Source organism: Cervus elaphus, chromosome 33, assembly GCF_910594005.1.
Source record: "Cervus elaphus chromosome 33, mCerEla1.1, whole genome shotgun sequence".
NCBI classification, from domain to species: domain Eukaryota; kingdom Metazoa; phylum Chordata; class Mammalia; order Artiodactyla; family Cervidae; genus Cervus; species Cervus elaphus.
The window spans coordinates 12,261,757-12,280,906 of record NC_057847.1 but is presented as its reverse complement, the minus strand read 5'-3'; the positions used below and the strand labels follow the sequence as shown (position 1 = coordinate 12,280,906).

At 37.4% G+C, this 19,150-nt stretch overlaps 1 protein-coding gene and 1 pseudogene across 3 annotated transcripts in view; both read left to right on the top strand.

Moving 5' to 3' along the window:
• GULP1 (GULP PTB domain containing engulfment adaptor 1) overlaps positions 1-19,150 on the top strand; it is a 313,902-nt gene that overhangs the window by 83,977 nt on the left and 210,775 nt on the right. The gene's annotated exons all lie outside the window — the stretch shown is intronic.
• Positions 1,356-1,491, top strand: LOC122688804 (annotated as a pseudogene).

Below are 19,150 nucleotides of genomic sequence, written 5' to 3'. Positions count from 1 at the left end.
TTAAATGCCAACATAGTTATAAGATATTTACAAAGATATGTTGGAAGGCTTATCAAAGATAATTTTTATAGATAAATTTAATATTTTAAATTGAACTTGGATGCCAAAGAAATATATAAAAATTTCAAGTATGTATTTCAAGGTACCTACAAACTGATATGCTGCCACCCTGTTTTCACTTCTTATATATTTTTAACATTAATTTACTCTTTCAACAGGTTTGTTTTGAATTATGATTCCATGCCAGGCATTGTACCAAATGTTGGAAAAATAATAATGAGTAAAGCAGATGTAGTTAGTCACTGATAATTAATTAGGCTTCAGACTGATACAAGCTATGGAGGAGAAATAAATGGTACTATGATTATGTTTAACAGCCCCTGAAATGAGAGTGTAAACACTGACATAAGCTCCTACCTACTAACTCAAATAATCTATCGATCTAAACCAATTTTTTTTAGAATGCTTTTCACCTCTAGTGGGTTAATAAATACATTTGTTATTATGCTTGCCTCATGATTCTACAACCTGCAAAATCAAAACCTTTAATAGGGTTGTGATTATATTGTTTTGAATAAAAGTGGTGGTGAATAAAAGTGGCTTATTAGTTATGGATATGAGCTATATGAATTAAAAAATGATGCCCATTTAGTATTTAATTTAATTTTCCTGAAGAGAGATGACAAGCCTAGAATAATTGATCGTTCTTTTTCCATATAATGTTTTTTTCACATGACATAAATGATACTGTTAGATTTGTATTTGCAAGTGATGCAACCAAGAATGAATTAATTTCCAAAATATACTAATAGTTCAATACAACTCAATGTCAATAAAACAAACAATCCAATAAAAAAAATAGGCAGAAGATCTAAATAGACATTTCCCCAAAGAGGACATACAAATGGCCAACAGACACATGAAAAGATGCTTAACATCTATACTTAGTAGAGAAAATAAGTAGTTTTTTTCCTCTACTCATTAGAGAAAAATACAAATCAAAACTACAATGAGATATCACGTTACTCTAGGCAGAATGACCATCATCAAAGAGTCTATAGACAATAAATGTTGGAGAGGGTGTGAGGAAAAAGGAACTCCCCTACATTGTTGGTGAGAATGTATCAATAAATTGGTGCAGCCACTATGGACAATAGTATATGGATTCCTTAAAAAATTAAAAGTAGAGTTACCGTATGATCCTGCAATCCCACTCCTGGGCATACATCTGGAGAAAAGTGTAATTTGAAAAGACACATGCACCGCCAAGTTTACTGCAGCACTGTTTACAATAGCCCAGACATGGCAGTAACCCAGGTGTTCATCGACAGGTGAATGGATAAAGTGGTATATACCTGATTACAGGGTGATTTTCCCAGGGCAAGTCTCATCCATTGAACTGAAGGTGTATGGATTCCTATGATTTCCCCAAACGTGGGAAACTTGAACACATAGCTTGTGGCAGCTGGGGATAGCATTTGCACTCCCCGCTGAAAAAAAAAATCTGGTCTGTATGTATATGATTCTTCAGTCAGACACTACATCATGTCTGACTCTTTGTGACCCATGAACTGCTGCACACGAAGCTTCCCTGTCCTTCACTATCTCCCGGGTTTGCTCAGACTTATGTCCATTGAGTTGATGATGCCATCCAACCATCTCACCATCTTTCACCCCCTTCTCCTCCTACCCTCAATCTTTCCCAGCATCAGGGTCTTTTCCAATGAGTTGGCTCTTCGCATCAGGTGGCCAAAGTATTGGAGCTTCAGCTTCAGCATCAGTCCTTCCAATGAATATTCAGGGTTGAATTCCTTTAGGACTGACTTTGTGTGCTAAGTTGCTTCAGTTGTGTCCGACTCTTTGTGACCCTATAGACTGTAGCCTACCAGGTTCCTCTGTCCATGGGGATTCTCTGGGCAAGAATACTAGAGTAGGTTGCTATGCCCTCTTCCAGGGGATCTTCTCATCTCAGGGATCAAACCCAAGTCTCTTATGTCTCCTGTATTGGCAGGCGGGTTCTTTACCACTAGCACCACCTGGATTGACTAGTTTGATGTACATATGCAATAGAATATTACAGCCATAGAAAAGAAGAAAAAATGCCATGTGCAGCAACTTGGATGGACCTAGAGATTATCATACTAAGTGAAGTAAGCCAAACAAAGACAGGAATCGGATTATATTGCTTTAATGTGGAATCTAAAAAAGAAAGTGAAGGACAGAGGAGATTGGTGTGCTGCAGTCAATGGAGTCACAAAGCATTGGACATAGCAACTGAAGAACAATAACAACTAAAAAGATACAAATGAACTTATTTACAAAAGAGCAAGAGACTCACAGACCTAGAAAACACAGTTACAGTTACCAAAGGGGAAAGGGGGGAGGGTACATTAGAAGTTTGAAATTAACATGTACACACTGCTATATGTAAAATAGATAACCAACAAGGACCTACTCTATAGCATAGGAAACTATACCGAGTATTTTGTAATAAACTATAAGAGAACAGAATATTTAAAAAAAAGTGCGTGTAACTAAATCAGTTTGCTGTTGACCTGAAATTAGCGAAACATTGTAAATCAAATATGCTTTAATAAAAAGAAAAAAGCGAACTCAATTTGTTACTTATATACATTTGTAAGCATTAGGGATTGTGCAGGTTATATATCAGAGTCATTATCACAGAAAGGAAAGACTAGCTAAGTAAATAGAATAGGAAAAAGGTTCTGGGCTAGCTAAATGTAGTGGCTGTCAGTGTTTATTTTGTGATTGTTCCATGTTTCACGGCCATGGTTGCTTTAAAAAAGTCTTGATTATCAAGATTTGTTGACATTTTGTAACTCGATGTGAACTCTTCGATGTTGGAGAATTTTGTTTCCCCCGTGGAAATAAGCTCCACCACCTCTTGATCTCCAATTCTCTTTGACATCCAGTAGTTAGTGCCCCGCTGGTTTACTCTGATGATTTTACCTAGTTCATTCTCAGATTCTCTAGTTACAAACGGTGTCACTCATGATTAAAAATGTATTCTGACCAAAACAGGCTTCACTTCCACTCTGAACTGCTAATAATTTTTAAAAAGAAAGATCTTCAAATCGCAACCCCAGAAGTCTATATGTATTCAGCGTAGCTTTTAAAGAATTCTGATTGAGCACTATAAACAACTCTGCATTTTCTTTTAACACTGATCTTTCACGCAATGAAAATTTCCTCTACTAGAAACATCCCAAGGTTTTCATCACCATTTCTGGCACCAAATATTGGATGTGTCAAATTGTGGAAAGCCCTTTGGCAGTAAGAACTGCTTCCACCTGTGAAACCTTTACTCTCATTTAACAGGCAGATTGATTTAATTATTAATGTTGACTGAGCCAGTGGTGAGCCATTCGAGTTTTGGTTGGGTCAGGCGGTACACTGTGTGATCCCTCTGCTCTTGTCTGGGGAGATGCTGGAGGAAGAGATGAAGTAGAAGCTGTTTGGCTGCTGTTTTTGGAAGGATTGGAGGCTATGACCTGCTTACTTTGTTGCAGGGCAATAAGACACAAATTGCCTTCTAGAAATTTTATTGCGGAAGTTGATAGTTAATATTTTTGGCAAGTTATACAAACTGAAAAGTAAGTAGCTCAAATCACAGTCTTGGTTTTAATATATCCAGAATTACCACACAACTGAAGGCTATTATTATTCAGTGAAGTCTTGGACAGAGCTCCTCTTTTATGGTGACATAAACTTGAAAACTTAGTTATTTTCCCCAACAAATTAGCAATTTGAAGCTCTTTGCCTTTCTAAACTGTTGTTGTTTTGTGTAATATCGAGCAGATGATGTAGATATCTTGGCCATTAGATATTAAATGCTAAATATTGTATGCAGCATTCAAAATATGGTCTGTCCTGTAAAGGTGTTTTTTCAAACTTTTAAAATAATGTCATGTATTTAGCTGGTGGTGTTGGGTCTTAGTTGTGGCACATGGCATCTTAGCTGTGGTGTGTGGGCCTTATCTCCAGCTGTCGCGGCTCAAAGGGTCAGTAGTTTTGGTACATGGGTTTAGATGGCCTGCGGCATGTGGGATTTTTTTTCCCCCTGATCAGGGATCAAACCCATGTCCCCTGCACTGGAAGGTGGATTTTTAACCAATGCATGGTCAGGGAGAGATCCCTGTAAATGTATCTGATAGGAAGTAGGTTCTTTGTTTATTTCAATTACTCCTTCATTTATTCACTTACTATGTCCCAGACACCTTTCTCTGTAGTCATTTTCAAGAAACACATGTGTAAGCCTTATTTCATACTATTTAAGTTAGAAATTCATAGAGCCCAGGCATTTGTACATCTTAAAACCTTTTAGGGTTTCTGATTTACAAGTAGATTTGAAAAGCATGTGTTTAAGGAGTAGAGAGAAAAGCTAAGAGGTCTCTTTCTCATTTTAGTGAAGAAAGCAGACAGTGAACAAATTTAGGCTACTGAAGCACTAGAAAGGAAAATAAGCCAGGGTAAGAGAGGAGGGAGTGGAATATTATAGAGCAGTGGTCCAACTAGAAATGTATTTTGGATGTGGTGACCTTTGAATAGAAGGTTGAATGATGGGAAGGTGCGTGAGCTACGTGAAGGTCTAAGGAAAAGGTAATGCAAAGACCCTAAGACAGGAAAGACCCTGCTTGTTTGAAGGAGAGAAAAAAGACTACTGTGGATGCATTGGAGGAGGAAGAAAAGGGGGGAGGAAGGAAGGGAGGGAGGGGAAGAGAGAGCAAAAACGTGGGACAGCTTATGTAGGCCTGTAGTGGGGTCAGAAGCCACCAATGACTAGACCTTATGTGCATTTTGAAAAGATTGTTATGACTTTATCAATATCCTCACAGAAAAAATATGGAGAATATTTTTGGACATTGTGCATTTGATGTTTGTTGTGATTTGTCAGGTGTTCACACCTGAAGCAAATCTAGGTTGTTCTTTTTTGTAGATTAACTGCATGAGAAAAAAAATATTGGGGCAAACTGACACACGCAGGAAGCTTTCGGTAATCTGGCTTAGAAAACAACTAGGTGTTCACCGTGTCTGATGTATATGCTAATGATTATCCCATTTTAATGGGGAGGAGGCATGTTTCTTTTAAGAAAATATACATGTCATTTATATTCAATAATTTTTCTCTTAATTCAAAGGGACTTTGAACAAAACCTAGTTTCCTTCATGATTACCTGTCTTTTCAAATTTAATTCTCTTTCCTTCTTAATGGCAAAATGTTCTCTATGAATGCTGATATCGATTGTCAGCTCAATTTTTAAAAATAAAAATTATTTAATGGCTTCTTTGTGAATTTGATTTTATAAGCTTATGACTACTTGCATGTCAGAGTCTTGTGCATTGTAATCAAGAGTTTAGTTGTAATAAATGTCATATTTTCTGGAAATAAAATTATTAATCATGAAACTAACTCTATCTTCTCATTTTTCTGAGAGCACTATGAATAAAACTCTGAAGATACTCTAAGGAAAAGTGTTTTCTTGGTGAAGTAAAATAAGGAATCATATTATGATATACTTTTGGAACCTCAAAGTACATAAAAGTATTTTAAAAACATGAGAAATAACACAGTAAAAACGTTGTTTAAATTTATTTATCCAAATGTTTTCCAAACATATTTGACTATGGAAACCTTCTGACTGAGGGTTTGTGTGTGTGTGTGTGTGTGTGTGTGTAAAACACCTGCGTTTTATAGAATTAGTGTTTCTCAGAATTCATTTTGAGAAGCATTGTTCTACATGTGTAAGTGACTTATTTCTGCAGGTGGTATAATTGATGATGTCTTACCTACACAAGTTTATAAACAAAACAAAATACTGGATGCTTGTGAGTCTTTTTGACATTGAACAGATGTCAATTTTATTTCCTTATTAGTCCTTGAGGGACTTATAAATAAGTCTGTTCTTGTTCTTCTAAAGTCTTAAATTTATATCCATCAATACCTCCAGGCCTTTCACAGAAAGAGAACCTACATACAATCATATGCCAAGGCATTAAGTGACTGTGTTTCTTTCGCAAGCCTCTGAACATTGAGGAGTGTGGATTCTTTTCATTTCTTTCTCGATTATCTGATTTAGAAGGCTGCTAGGTAATACTGGCCAAAAGAGTAGAACATTCTTTGATTCCTTTGATGTGCACAGTGGCTTATTCTATCAAATATGTGACAGTTGAAGCATCTGGAGAATTATCATCACTTACTTCCAACCAGTTAAAGGAAAAGAGTAGAAACAGAAAAAAAAACTGATGTGTAACAGGAGGTGGGTTCTGTCTAGTTAAAAAAAAGAAGCACATTTATTTTAAAGACAGGTGGAAGATATAGCTGTCTAAGTGATTGATTTCCACTCTTGATTTCCTAAAAATGATAGAAATACTAAATTTTGAAAAATTATCTCCTTTCCAATTCTTAATATCTTTTCTATTAACATAATTGCCTGTTTTTTTTTTCTCTTAGAAAATATTATTTTTGTCACTTGTACTTGTGAGGATTCAGAATTATAGCATCTATTTGACTTTGATACTTTTAAAAGTTTATTTTTACACATTTGAACAATTACAGTGTCTCCATATGTGACATTTTTAGTCTATAGAAGGTATTTGTTGTACTTGTGGATTCATAGATGTTTTGCAATATCTTTGTGGTCATTCAAGGAATTGAATCCATTGGACAGAAATTATTGAAAGCAGTGGATGCTCATCAAGTCGTGGTTGATGAGAGTGGGGTTTAGCAATGTTAACAGGGACCAAATTATGGAGGAATATAAATTTTTCCCTGCAGACTCCAAGGATGCACTAAAGGATAGTTAATAGGGGATGGGGGGAATCAAGATATGCATTTCCGAGCTATTGCTGCCAGGAGATAGGGCAAGATCTGGGGAAAATATATAGGTAAGGGAATTTTGTCCAATGTTCAAGGCATAGTGTTACTAGGAAAGTGCAGACAGAATGGAGAGGATGCAATAGATTCTAGAGCTCTTTTGAAAATAAAATGGACATGATGTGGTGATGGGATATAGGGAGTTGAGCAAAGAGAAGAAATCTGATGTAACTTGACGAGCTGGCAACATTTTCCTAGGTGAAAAATTTGGAAGCAGAGCAGCTTTGGCAGTCACGAAGATAAGGGTTGACTTAGACCTGCCTAGTTTGTGACACCTTTGGGAGCTGATTAGTGGCAGTGGTCTTGCTAGGTATACTTATGCTTGTGTAATATTGGCTGGTGTGGACTGTGTTATATTAAACATACCAAATCTAACATTGCAGTCTTTTAAAAGGCATGTTAAAAATCTTCAATCTATAGGCAGTAGGCTTAATGCATGCTATGGTTACTTTATCATCTGTCTTATTTAGAACTAGCCTTCTGCCCTGTGTGTTTCTCAGAGGAATCATTTGCTATATAGTTAAACAAATCTGTATTGTCTCCTATTGTATCATCCTGCTGATGGTGTTCAAGTGATTGAAAGCTCTTCTGCAATGCAGGGCTTGCAAATTCCAGAGAAAGTCCTCTTGGCATGTGGGGGTTCACATGGAGGGGAAGTTACATGGAGGAGAAGTGCCCACTGAAAACACTTTCAGATTCCCAGGATTACCTGGGTAGTTTATTGGTGCAGAGATGTCTGTGAGAGAATTCACAGTGGAAAGTAAAGATTTTACATCCTAAGCAGCATGTTCAGAATACCAGGTTCATGAAACTTCAGCGTGTTCAAATGAAACCCAACTAATTTGGAGCAGTCTGTCTCTAGGAAGAGAGCTCACAGGTTTTTATATATTGCAGTAACAAACAGACAACGATTTTACCTTTGCATGTAGTTAGATTTTAGTTTATATATGCAGATAAATAGAACATAAATTATTTGAGGACTGGTTATTTGTTCATCACCATATCACTACTGTCTGGACATATCCCCAACTCTCAATAAATATTGCTTAAATAAATGAATTTTGGTTAAGATTTTCCTCTTAGTGTTTGTGTGAATGGACTGGGCAGGGCAGAGGAGAGGGCAGGGGCTGGGGAAGTTGCCAGAACCACGGGGTACACAGTGCCGTTCCGGTGAGTGCACAGAACCCTGGGGTCCAAGGTTACCCCGGATACCTCCAGGCACCTTTGAGAAAATGGATCACCTCCAGGAGTTCAGGATGAAGCAACAGGGAGCATTACCTTGTGGGCCGGCGCAGCCGTGGAGAATCAGATGGTGTTTAATGCATGTGTTCCTGGGCTGTCACAGGTGTTTGTGTGTTATTTTGCTTTTCTTTTGAAGTCTGGGTGAGCCCATGTCATAAAATAAAATTTATTTGTCACGTTCCAGTTCTAGAGGTGGACAGAAGGACAGCATTATCCCAGGAACCCAGATCAGGTACCAAGTTTGTAACAGTTACATATTGAAGCCTAGAGAAGAGATACACGATGAGGAATGTGGGCATCTGGGTCCTCACCAGAGTGGGCAGCTTTGGGAGGCGGGAGATTGTGAGTCAGAGCGATCGACATGACCTTTGTCAGTAGGATGAGTGACCGACATCGATGCATGAGAAACGGAAAGCCTGTTTGCTCTCTTGGCTTCTGTACTTCGGCTCTAGGCTGGGGCGCAGGAACCCGACGTGAAGCCTGGGTGAGGATGTGGAGATGCGTCAAGGCGTGCTGCAACCATTTGTCCTCAGCCTCCGTTCTCCTCCCCTCGCTGCCTCCTTGTATTTCTCCTTTACATTCTTTCTATACACTGTCCTCTCTTCTTCTCCCTTTTGACCCTCTCTTTTCATTTTTCTCATATTCCTTCCTTCTTCCCAGCTGGAAGATATGATTTTTAAGTATAGTAAAAGTTCTGCATCTAGTTTTTATAATATAGGAAAATAAAATCGAACACGTAAATAAAGATAAATCTAGGAAAAAAGTCTGGACTATCTTGGTGTTGGAAAATCCCTAAAATTGAAAATAATGTATTATATTTGTTGCTATATTGATACAGTCTATGAATACATTTCATTTAGCCTTGATTTAAAAAAATGTTTCACACATAACAAGCACAGAAGACATAGCTAAACTCTTTGCTTTATTATTGTAATAAAGAATAAAAAATCATAGCAAAGATTTGTTTGTTTGTTTTTGCTTTGAATTAGCTGTAGGAGAACAGATGTCTACAAAATATAGGCATATTTTCTTTTTGGAGACTACACTGTTTCCTATAACTTGAGCTATGTCAATTTGTGTGAATCTTTTTCCTTTTCATTCAGTTCAGTTCAGGCGCTCAGTCATGTATGACTCTTTGCGACCCCATGGACCACAGCACGCCAGGCCTCCCTGTCCATCACCAATTCCAGGAGTCTACTCAAACTCATCTCCATTGAGTCGGTGATGCCATCCAACCATCTCATCTGCTGTTGTCACCTTCTCCTCCTGCCCTCAATCTTTCCCAGCATCAGGGTCTTTTCAAATGAGTCAGCTCTTCACATCAAGCGGCCAAAGTACTGGCGTTTCAGCATCAGTCCTTCCAATGAACACCCAGGACTGATCTCCTTTAGGATGGACTGGTTGGATCTCCTTGCTGTCCAAGGGACTCTCAAGGAAGAGTCTTCTCCAACACCACAGTTCAAGAGCATCAATTCTTTGGTGCTCAGCTTTCTTTATGGTCCAGCTCTCGCATCCATATATGACCACTGGAAAAACCATAGCCTTGACTAGACGGACCTTTTTTGGCAAAATAATGTCTATGCTTTTTAATATGCTGTCTAGGTTGGTCATAACGTTCCTTCCAAGGAGTAAGTGTCTTTTAATTTCATGGCTGCAGTCACCATCTGCAGCGATTTTGGAGCCCCAAAAAATGAAGTCTGACACTGTTTCCACTGTCTCCCCATCTATTTGCCATGAGGTGATGGGACCAGATGCCATGATCTTAGTTTTCTGATGAGTTTCAAGCCTACTTTTTCACTCTCCTCTTTCACCTTCATCAAGAGGCTCTTTAGTTCTTCCTCACTTTCTCCCATAAGGGTGGTGTCATCTGCATATCTTAGGTATTTGATATTTCTCCCGGCAATCTTGATTCCAGCTTGTGCTTCTTCCAGCCCAGCATTTCTCATGATGTACTCAGCATATAAGTTAAATAAGCAGGGTGACAATATACAGCCTTGACATACTCCTTTTCCTGTTTGAAACCAGTCTGTTGTTCCATGTCCAGTTCTAACTGTTGCTTCCTGACCTGCATGTAGGTTTCTCAAGAGGCAGGTCAGGTGGTATGGTATTCCCATCTCTTGAAGAATATTTTCCAGATTATTGTGATCCACACAGTCAAAAGCTTTGCATAGTCAATAAAGCAGAAATAGATGTTTTTCTGGAACTCTCTTGCTTTTTCGATGATCCATTGGATGTTGGCAATTTGATCTCTGGTTCCTCTGCCTTTTCTAAAACCAGCTGGAACATCTGGAAGTTCATAGTTCACGTATTGCAGAAGCCTGGCTTGGAGAATTTTGAGCATTACTTTACTAGTGTGTGAGATGAGTGCAATTGTGCGGTAGTTTGAGCATTCTTTGGCATTGCCTTTCTTTGGAATTGGCATGAAAACTGATCTTTTCCAGTCCTGTGGCCACTGTTGAGTTTTCCAAATTTGCTGGCATATTGACTGCAGCATTTTCACAGCATCATCTTTCAGGATTTGAAATAGCTCAACTGGAATTCCATCACCTCCACTAGCTTTGTTTGTAGTGATGCTTCGTGATTATCTGAAGTCGTGATGATCTTTTTTGTACCGTTCTTCTGTATATTCTTGCCACCTCTTTTTAATATCTTCTGCTTCTGTTAGGTCCCTACCATTTCTGTCCTTTATTTTGCCCCTCTTTGCATGAAATGTTCCCTTGCTATCTCTCATTCTATTGAAGAGATCTGTAGTCTTTCCCCTTCTATTATTTTCCTCTATTTATTTGCAGTGATCACTGAGAAAGGCTTTTTTATCTCTCCTTGCTATTCTTTGGAACTCTGCATTCAAATGGGTATATCTTTTCTTTTCTCATTTGCTTTTCACTTCTCTTCTTTTCACAGCTATTTGTAAGGCCTTTTCAGACAGCCGTTTTGCTTTTTTGCCTTTCTTTTTCTTGGGGATGGTCTTGATCCCTGTCTCCTGTACAATGTCAGAAACCTCCATCCATAGTTCCTCAGGCAGTCTATCTATGAGATCTAGTTCATTAAATCTATTTCTTACCTCCACTGTATAATTGTAAGGGATTTGATTTAGGTCATACTTGAATGGTCTAGTGGTTTTCCCTACTTTCTTCCATTTGAGTCTGAATTTGGCAATAAAGTGTTCATGATCTGAGCCACAGTCAGCTCCCGGTCTTGTTTTTGCTGACTGTATAGTGCTTCTCCATCTTTGGCTGCAGAGAATATAATCAAACTGATTTTGGTGTTGGCCATCTGGTGATGTCCATGTGTAGAGTCTTCTCTTGTGTTCTTGAAAGAGGGTGTTTGCTTTGACCAGTGCATTCTCTTGGCAAAACTCTATTAGCCTTTGTCCTGCTTCATTTTGTACTCCAAGGTCAAATTTGCCTGTTATTCCAGGTGTTTCTTGACTTCCTACTTTAGCATTCCAGTCCCCTATAATGAAAAGGACATCTTTTTTGGGTGTTAGTTCTAAAAAGTCTTGTAGGTCTTCATAGAACTGTTCAGCTTCTTCAGCATTACTGTTTTGAGAATGTATTAATTTTATACAGAAAAATATCATTTTTACAATGTTATATATGGTGAAGTTTTGTTCATTTGTAATTTTAAGATTCATTCCTTAAGTGACTCTGGAGCCCAGCCACAAGAATTAGGTTCTTTTGATGCAAGGAGGAAGGGGACGACAGAGGATGAGATGGTTGGATGGCATCACCAACTCACTGGACATGGGTTTGGGTAAACTCCGGGAGTTGGTGATGGACAGGGAGCCCTAGTGTGCTGCGGTTCATGGGGTCTCAAAGAGTCAGACACAACTGAGCAACTCAACTGAACTGAACTGATGCAAGGAAAAGGCTCACTCGGCGTCCTCAGTAAGGTTATATTTAGAAATGAAGAAGACAGAAGTCCCAGTCATGTGTCCAGCCATTAAGGGGAGCAAGGGAAAATGCCTGAGATTCAGAAATGCAGACCAACCAGTACAGCTCTGAGCCGATTCCCTCTCCGCCCCTAGTGACAGAGTTGATTCTCTGCTGCAGGAATGAAGTCTGCTTTTCTTGCCACTACCAACCTCCTCTCTTTTTATGTTTCTCTCCTTTCTTCTGAATCAGTTTCTGATCACTCACAGTCATTTTTCATGAGTTCTATTGCCTCATAACATCTATTAAGCATCTTCTCCCTGTGTGTTATTTTCTGCTCCAAACAGTCCGATCATCTTCCTGTCAGAGCTCAGAGTCTAGAGCATGTTCTCGGTCCAGGTAACCCACTGTTGCTTCGTTTACGTGGAGCTTTGACACCGGGTCCCCACTTACACCTTAGAAGACAGTCTTGGCTCAAGTGCTCACTCCAGTCTCCTCAAAGGCTCAGAGTTATGCCACGTGCTTCCTGGTAGGTCACACTTCTGGTGGGAGGATGCGTGCCCGACCCATAGATGGAACTTGAAGGCATGTCAGGCATTTGGGGAAAAACAGATGGCTAGTTTGCATATAGTAAGAAATTCCTTTGGCACAAGGAGTACAGTGGTTGGGAACCCAAAATGCTAGCCCAGTGTGTCGCTCACAGTTGACCCCCCGTGTATTTTGGCCTTGATGAAATAATCAATGATAAATGAGAAATAATTTTTCCTCACAAGTTTTAGAGGCCTTTCTCAACTCTCATTGCATATTTTATTTATCACCCCCCTCATTTAATTCACATATTTTTTTTTTCCAGCTTAATTTTCATTTACTGCTTTATGGGTTATTTTAGCCCATAGGTAGGGCTTGAAATATATAAACAGCTTCTAAAGGCAGTTAAACTTATTTGATAATGGTGCCATCTATGAGTAGGTAATGCTCTTTCTGGTTTAAAAAGTGATAAAGATTGCATTCCAGAGAGTTGTCTCTATCTTGGATAAATTAATTATCTGCAAAGTCCCTGAGCAGATAACTCAAAGACTATACAGGTAGCGCTGGCAAAAAGCAGAGTCAGAGTTTTTTAAATGTGAGACAAGTTTATCTTTAAATGTATGTGTTGCTTCTATTTAGCTGTGTGTGTGTGTGTGTGTGTGATTTTATTATTGTTGCTATTTTCTAATTTGTTTGATTTTGGGCAAGGTGGAACTTGATGACTTATTGATAAGATTTTTCTTTTAGCACTCTTTTTTTTTTTTTTTTTTGACATTTCTTGCCCAAATCTTTCCCATGTATCTATTGAGGATTTACTATATACCAAGCACAAAGAAAGTGATGCAGTTTTTATCTAATTCAGATATACAGTAAGCCCATGATTGCTGTACTTACAATTCAGCTGGCAAGATGTAAGTAGGTTGAAAAGTATGGTATCCTTGATTAGGGAGCAATTTTCATTGTGTATAAGCACCTAATATATTCTTTCAGGCTTCACACTGTGTCTGTTTTCTTCTGTAGAAAGTTTTCTTGGTAGGTTCTAATAGACAAAAATAAATTTCATCATCATTTCATTTGATAATGAGCAATTCATAGCTTAGAATAATTTTTTCAGAAAAAGATGCTTTAGAGACAATGGATAAGAGATTTTCTCTTCTAGTATTATCAATAAAAATTTAGAGTTCACCAAAAATATGTGAAATAAAATAATAATTAGTATATAGGATTTTAGCTTGCAAACTATATGTGTTATCCTCTAGTCATGAAAAGAAAATAGTCAAAATTTCTGAGTTAACAGTCTTGATTCTGATGCTTCTAATGTATCTCTCATTATTGACTGTATTGATTTCCTTTCTGCCAAATAAGGAAACATAGTCCTACATATGGGGCAGGGTTGTTTTGAAAATAAAATGTTGTTATACCATTGAAAATATTTTGAAAGGTTAGAAGAACCTAAAATGTTTCTTATCATCAGTGACTAACCTAGTCTAAATAGATTACTGTTTAGAAATTAAGAATTAAGTTGGACCCAAGCTCCTAATAAGATGACATCTATTTTAGCTTTTATAATAGCAGGTTATAATATGCCCACGTGTCTGATTCCTCTACTAGATTCAAAGCACTATTTCTTCACCTGTATTCCCAGTGCCACCGAGTGCTGAGGAAGTTTTCAATAAATGTTCATTGGATAAATAAAACTGGTGAGGAGATGAGGAAAGAACATCTTTTTTTTTTTTTTTGCTGAAATTAACTTTAATAAATATTTTAACACATTTTCATCAGTATATTTAACGCATTTCCATCTCAACCTTATTGATACAGAACATTACTCTTATTGTTAGTGAGATATTTCACATTTTTTCACATTGCATCCTTAAAATCCCTTGTGTATCTTTTGTTCATCCTTATATAACATCACATTCTGATTACTGCGGGCTTCCCAGTAAGCTCAGTGACAAAGAATCTGCCTGTGGTACAGGAGACACAGTTTTGATCTGTGGGTCAGGAAGATCCTCTGGAGAAGTAAATGGCAACCCACTCCAGTATTCTTGCCTTGAGAATCCCACGGACAGAGGAGCCTGGTGGGCTACAGTTCATATGGTCTCAGAGTTGGACACGACTAAAGCGACTTAGCAGTCTGATTACCGTAAACTTTTCAGTCATCTTTTGGAGAGAGGTAAATCTATTAAACAGGTAGCTGGTCACTGTTTCCCTTTTGCCTCAGTCTAGGAGATGGGAAGGCTTTTGTTTCTTTCATTTCGCCATTTTTGTTGTTGAGTAGTTTCAGTAAAACGTTGAGAGGATGTGGTCTTGGTAATATCATCTTTGTCAGCTGTTTTCAATGACTTCTTCATTGCCTAAAAGAATGCACTGATATGATTTGATCTTAAATGTCTTCATGCATACCAAAGAGACGAAGACTGGTTTGCCCAGTTTTACCTGGTCATAAGACACTCGGATACTTTGGCCACCTGATGTGAAGAGCCAATTCATTGGAAAAGAACCTGATGCTGGGAAAGACTGAAGGCAGGAGGAGGAGATGACAGAGGATGAGATGGATGGCATCACTGACTCAATGGACATGAGTTTGAGCAAACTCCAGGAGGTGTTGAAGGACAGGGAAGCCTGGCGTGCTGTAGTCCATGGGGTCACAAAGAGTCGGATACAACTGAGCAACTGAACAACAACAACGAAGTGCTCCAGAGGAGTGATCTGCCGTGGCTAATGCTAGTACTTTCCCCGTAATAATACATTAGGAGCATTAAAAAACTGATCTTTAATTTTTTACTTCTTTTAAATACAGCTTGCAGATTAGACATAGCTATTATTACGTGATTTTCTATTTTCTATGGCTCAGTGTTGAATTCTACTGACATGTCTTTGCAGAAGTTTCCATGCATGTGTGGACTCTGACATCACTTGTTAGAAAAGGGAAATTTGGTTGCAAATGTTACCTTTACAGCATATCATAAATGCTCCTGAATGCATCTTGTTTTGGCTTAGTAACACGATCTTCTGTTTGTATGGTGCTTTACAGTTTTGAAAGTGCTCTCACACATAACTTCTTTGAAAATACTCCAGAGGAGAGGGAGAATAGGTGTTCCAGGCATTTTCTTGCAACTGCTCTGTAAGTTACTTTGACCTAATGTGAAAGTGAAAGTGTTAGTTGCTCAGTCCTGTCTGACTCTTTGTGACCCCATGGACTGTAGCCCACAGGCTCCTCTGTCCAAGCAATTCTCCAGGCAAGAATATTGGAATGAGTAGCTGTTCCCTTCTCCAGGGGATCTTCCCGACCTAGGGATCAAACCCCGTCTCCTGCATTGCAGGCAGATTCTTAAGTTACCTACAGAATATGTAATTGTCAAGTAAAATTAGATTTGACCTAATTATGTTGACATTTCCACACCTTTTACTATTCTGATAAATCTGTGAACCAAGAAAACGCTTGCTATTTCTATGCTAAATCATATCATTGGGTTTTGGGACTTTGTGTCTTGGGAAATTAGGCTCAGATGAGATGATTGCAGTCTCCTTTGCTCACAGGAAACTGTCTTCATTTATCACAGAGTAACCAAATAATAACTGAAAGAGATTTTTTTGATTTTTTGTCAAGGTAGATATGTCTCTCTTCTGGTGAGGAAAACATGTAACAGAGAAGGCTGAAGAGAAAGATGTTTATAGTTTGGATAAATGTAATGCTCGCTTATTGTGTTTTATATATTTATTTTATAGGGGTCAGGGGAAGGACTTCTTCAAATGCATATTTATAATCTATGACTTATTTCTTTGGTAATTATAGTTTGTTGAATTCTGTTTGAGATGGGGCTAAGGCTTAAAGAGAGACGGTAAGTGGAGAGAAAATTCTAGAGAAGAATCAGGTAACTGGGGAGTTTGCTCAAACTCATGAATATTTAGATAGTTTAATATATTTTAACCCATTTAACAAAAAGGAAAATGGCCATAAGATTTTCTTTAAAAAACTTTTTTTCTTAACAAATAGTGAAGAAAAGTGAACTTTAGTAACTGAAACTTTTATGTCTTCACAGCTGATATTTGGGAGAAATTTTTGGTGCCTTATGATATTTTGTACACCCAGTCTTAAAACTGAAATTGTGAAATTTCATTTCACAGTGACCCAGGTATCTTATATATCCTTAGGTGTTTTATAAAAATAAAGTTTATTTTTCCAGTTCTACAAACACCAGTAGTTCAAGTCTCTCTTTTTTTTTTAAACAGGTCATTCAGATACCACCTAGTAGATATCAAATCCTTATCAGACAGTGAAAAAAATCTCTGAAAGTTCCAGGTGGTCAAAGCAGGTAATTGCTTTAGGAACTTCTATGACCACTTAGTAAGGCACTGAAGATTTACTTAGCTAGTATCTTTCTGAAGAGCATCAAAGAAATAAGGAAGGACCTTTTTCGAGTGTGATCAGGTTGGAATAATTCTCTTTAGCTGCCAATCAGTTTTTTATTTGCTTTCATGTAAGCCATAATATTAATTCATCAGGAAGAGATATTATTCATCTTGTATAATTTTTTAATTAGTAAAGCTCCACATTTCTTATTGCACATCAGATTTATTAAATTGTTCATATCTATCCTGAATCAATTATTTAAACCAATCAGATTATACTTGACTTCAAGTAAAGATGTGATTAATGCAATACTCCAATCTAAATTTAATGAAAGACTATATTATATGATTTCCTAAGAAAACCAAACATTTTATAGCATATAAGTCTTGCCATGCTAATTCTGAAAAAATCTATTGAAGGCACATTATGTCCCTTTTCAGCTTCAACAACAGATGCCTTCAGAACACCAGGAGAGTTGCTGAATAACAATTTTGTAGAAAATTTTTATTGTTTTTAATACATCAATTATTTTATACTGTTAGCTCAGTTTTGGGAAGGTCACATGCAAATTTAATAAAATATTTTTACACATTAGTAAATAGCATATTTGAGAGTGATAATTTGGTTGTACTTGACAGAAAACCCATTAAAACTCAGTTGAGCTTAACAAAGTATATATGCTGCTAGGCTATCATAATTGAATGTTCTATAACTATGTTTCAGACATGGCTGAATCTAGGCACTCTGGTAGTTTGTTTTCCATTTAGTTGGATACATTTTAAGGCAGTGTCACCTTAGATAGGGCACAGTCACCAGGCTTTCAGTCCCCCAGTTAGTCAACTCAAGTGACCACAGATTGCTTCTTTATAGTTTTAGAAAAGGGTTGATTTGATTTTCTTTGTTGTCGCTTAGTCCAATTTTCCGTTTCTGAACAAGAATGGTTATGAGTAGGGTTGTGGTGCATTCATCGGCCAGTCCTGGACCTAGAGTAACCCCAGGCAAACGTAACTACCAGTAAGTAGGAAAGAAGTGTAGGTCTGCAAGGGAAACCCAGGGCACTATCATGAGTCTGGGCCTTGTTTTCCCTTTGTTTTTGTTTTGGTCAGAGGTGGTGATGACGGCAGCAAAGTGTGTATATACTAATTAAATGAAGACTGTACCATTATAGTGAACCACATTAAATTAAATGTGTACCATTATATATAAGTCCCATTCAGCAAAAGAGCAGGAGTTTAAAATGGTATACTAATATTTGGTAGCAGAACAACATAAAGAATAAAAAAACCTTGATACTGAAAATGTTTGATTGCTGAAGAAAGGCCTGGGTACATAACCAGTCATCTTACAAAATACTTGTGATCATAGCATTTCTGAGACTTTCTCACTTGCAAAATAATTATTTGGTTAATAGTACATACATTGTACATTTATTTTTGTGCTGAATTTTATTGCTGTAGAAGGTATTGCAGATTTTATTGAATAGTGTTTGTATAATTTAATTTGATTATATCCAACGGTGGTAATATTGCAATCAATTTACAGTAGAGGCAAGGATTAGTAAAACCCTTCTCCCCACCCTCTGCTTTAACTGTGGGAAATTGGAACACTGTATCACAGCTCACTGAAATTTGTCTTTAAATACGTTACTCATTTCATGGATATTAGCATCAATAAAAGTAAACTCCACAGGACTGGAAAAATTAAACTAATGACTTTTTACATAATCCAAGTAAATGAATGCTTTCTGGTCCAATTTTTCATTAAGGACTCAACCACAGTTTCTTGATTCCCTTCATTTGAATAGCCTCTATTGTGGGACTATTTATAAAAATGCTTAATAAGAGCATTTATTGAATAGGTGTTCTATTTCCATACACAATGAAATATATTTATACACTGTTACAGTTTTGGGTAGTAATATGAGGTCTTTTAAAAATTAACAGTGTCCCCTATCATAGGTGTTTTATAAATGTTTCTTTAATTACCTGAATATGTTTTTTAATGTATTAAAATACGATAGTAAAAAATAATGACTCATAATTTTCATCTTCTGAGATGAAGGAAGGAAGGAAAGAAGAATGGAAAGAAAGAAGGCAGGAAAGAGGGAAGAAGGAATGAAAGAAGGAGAGAAAATACCTAAAAATGAGGAATAGTTGGGAAAAATTCTGTTTCTAAATGGTGCTAAAATTCATATTTGCAGTGTTTTAGAAATAGTCCTGGTGTAGGAGAGTAAATAAAGTGACTAGTTTAAAATTA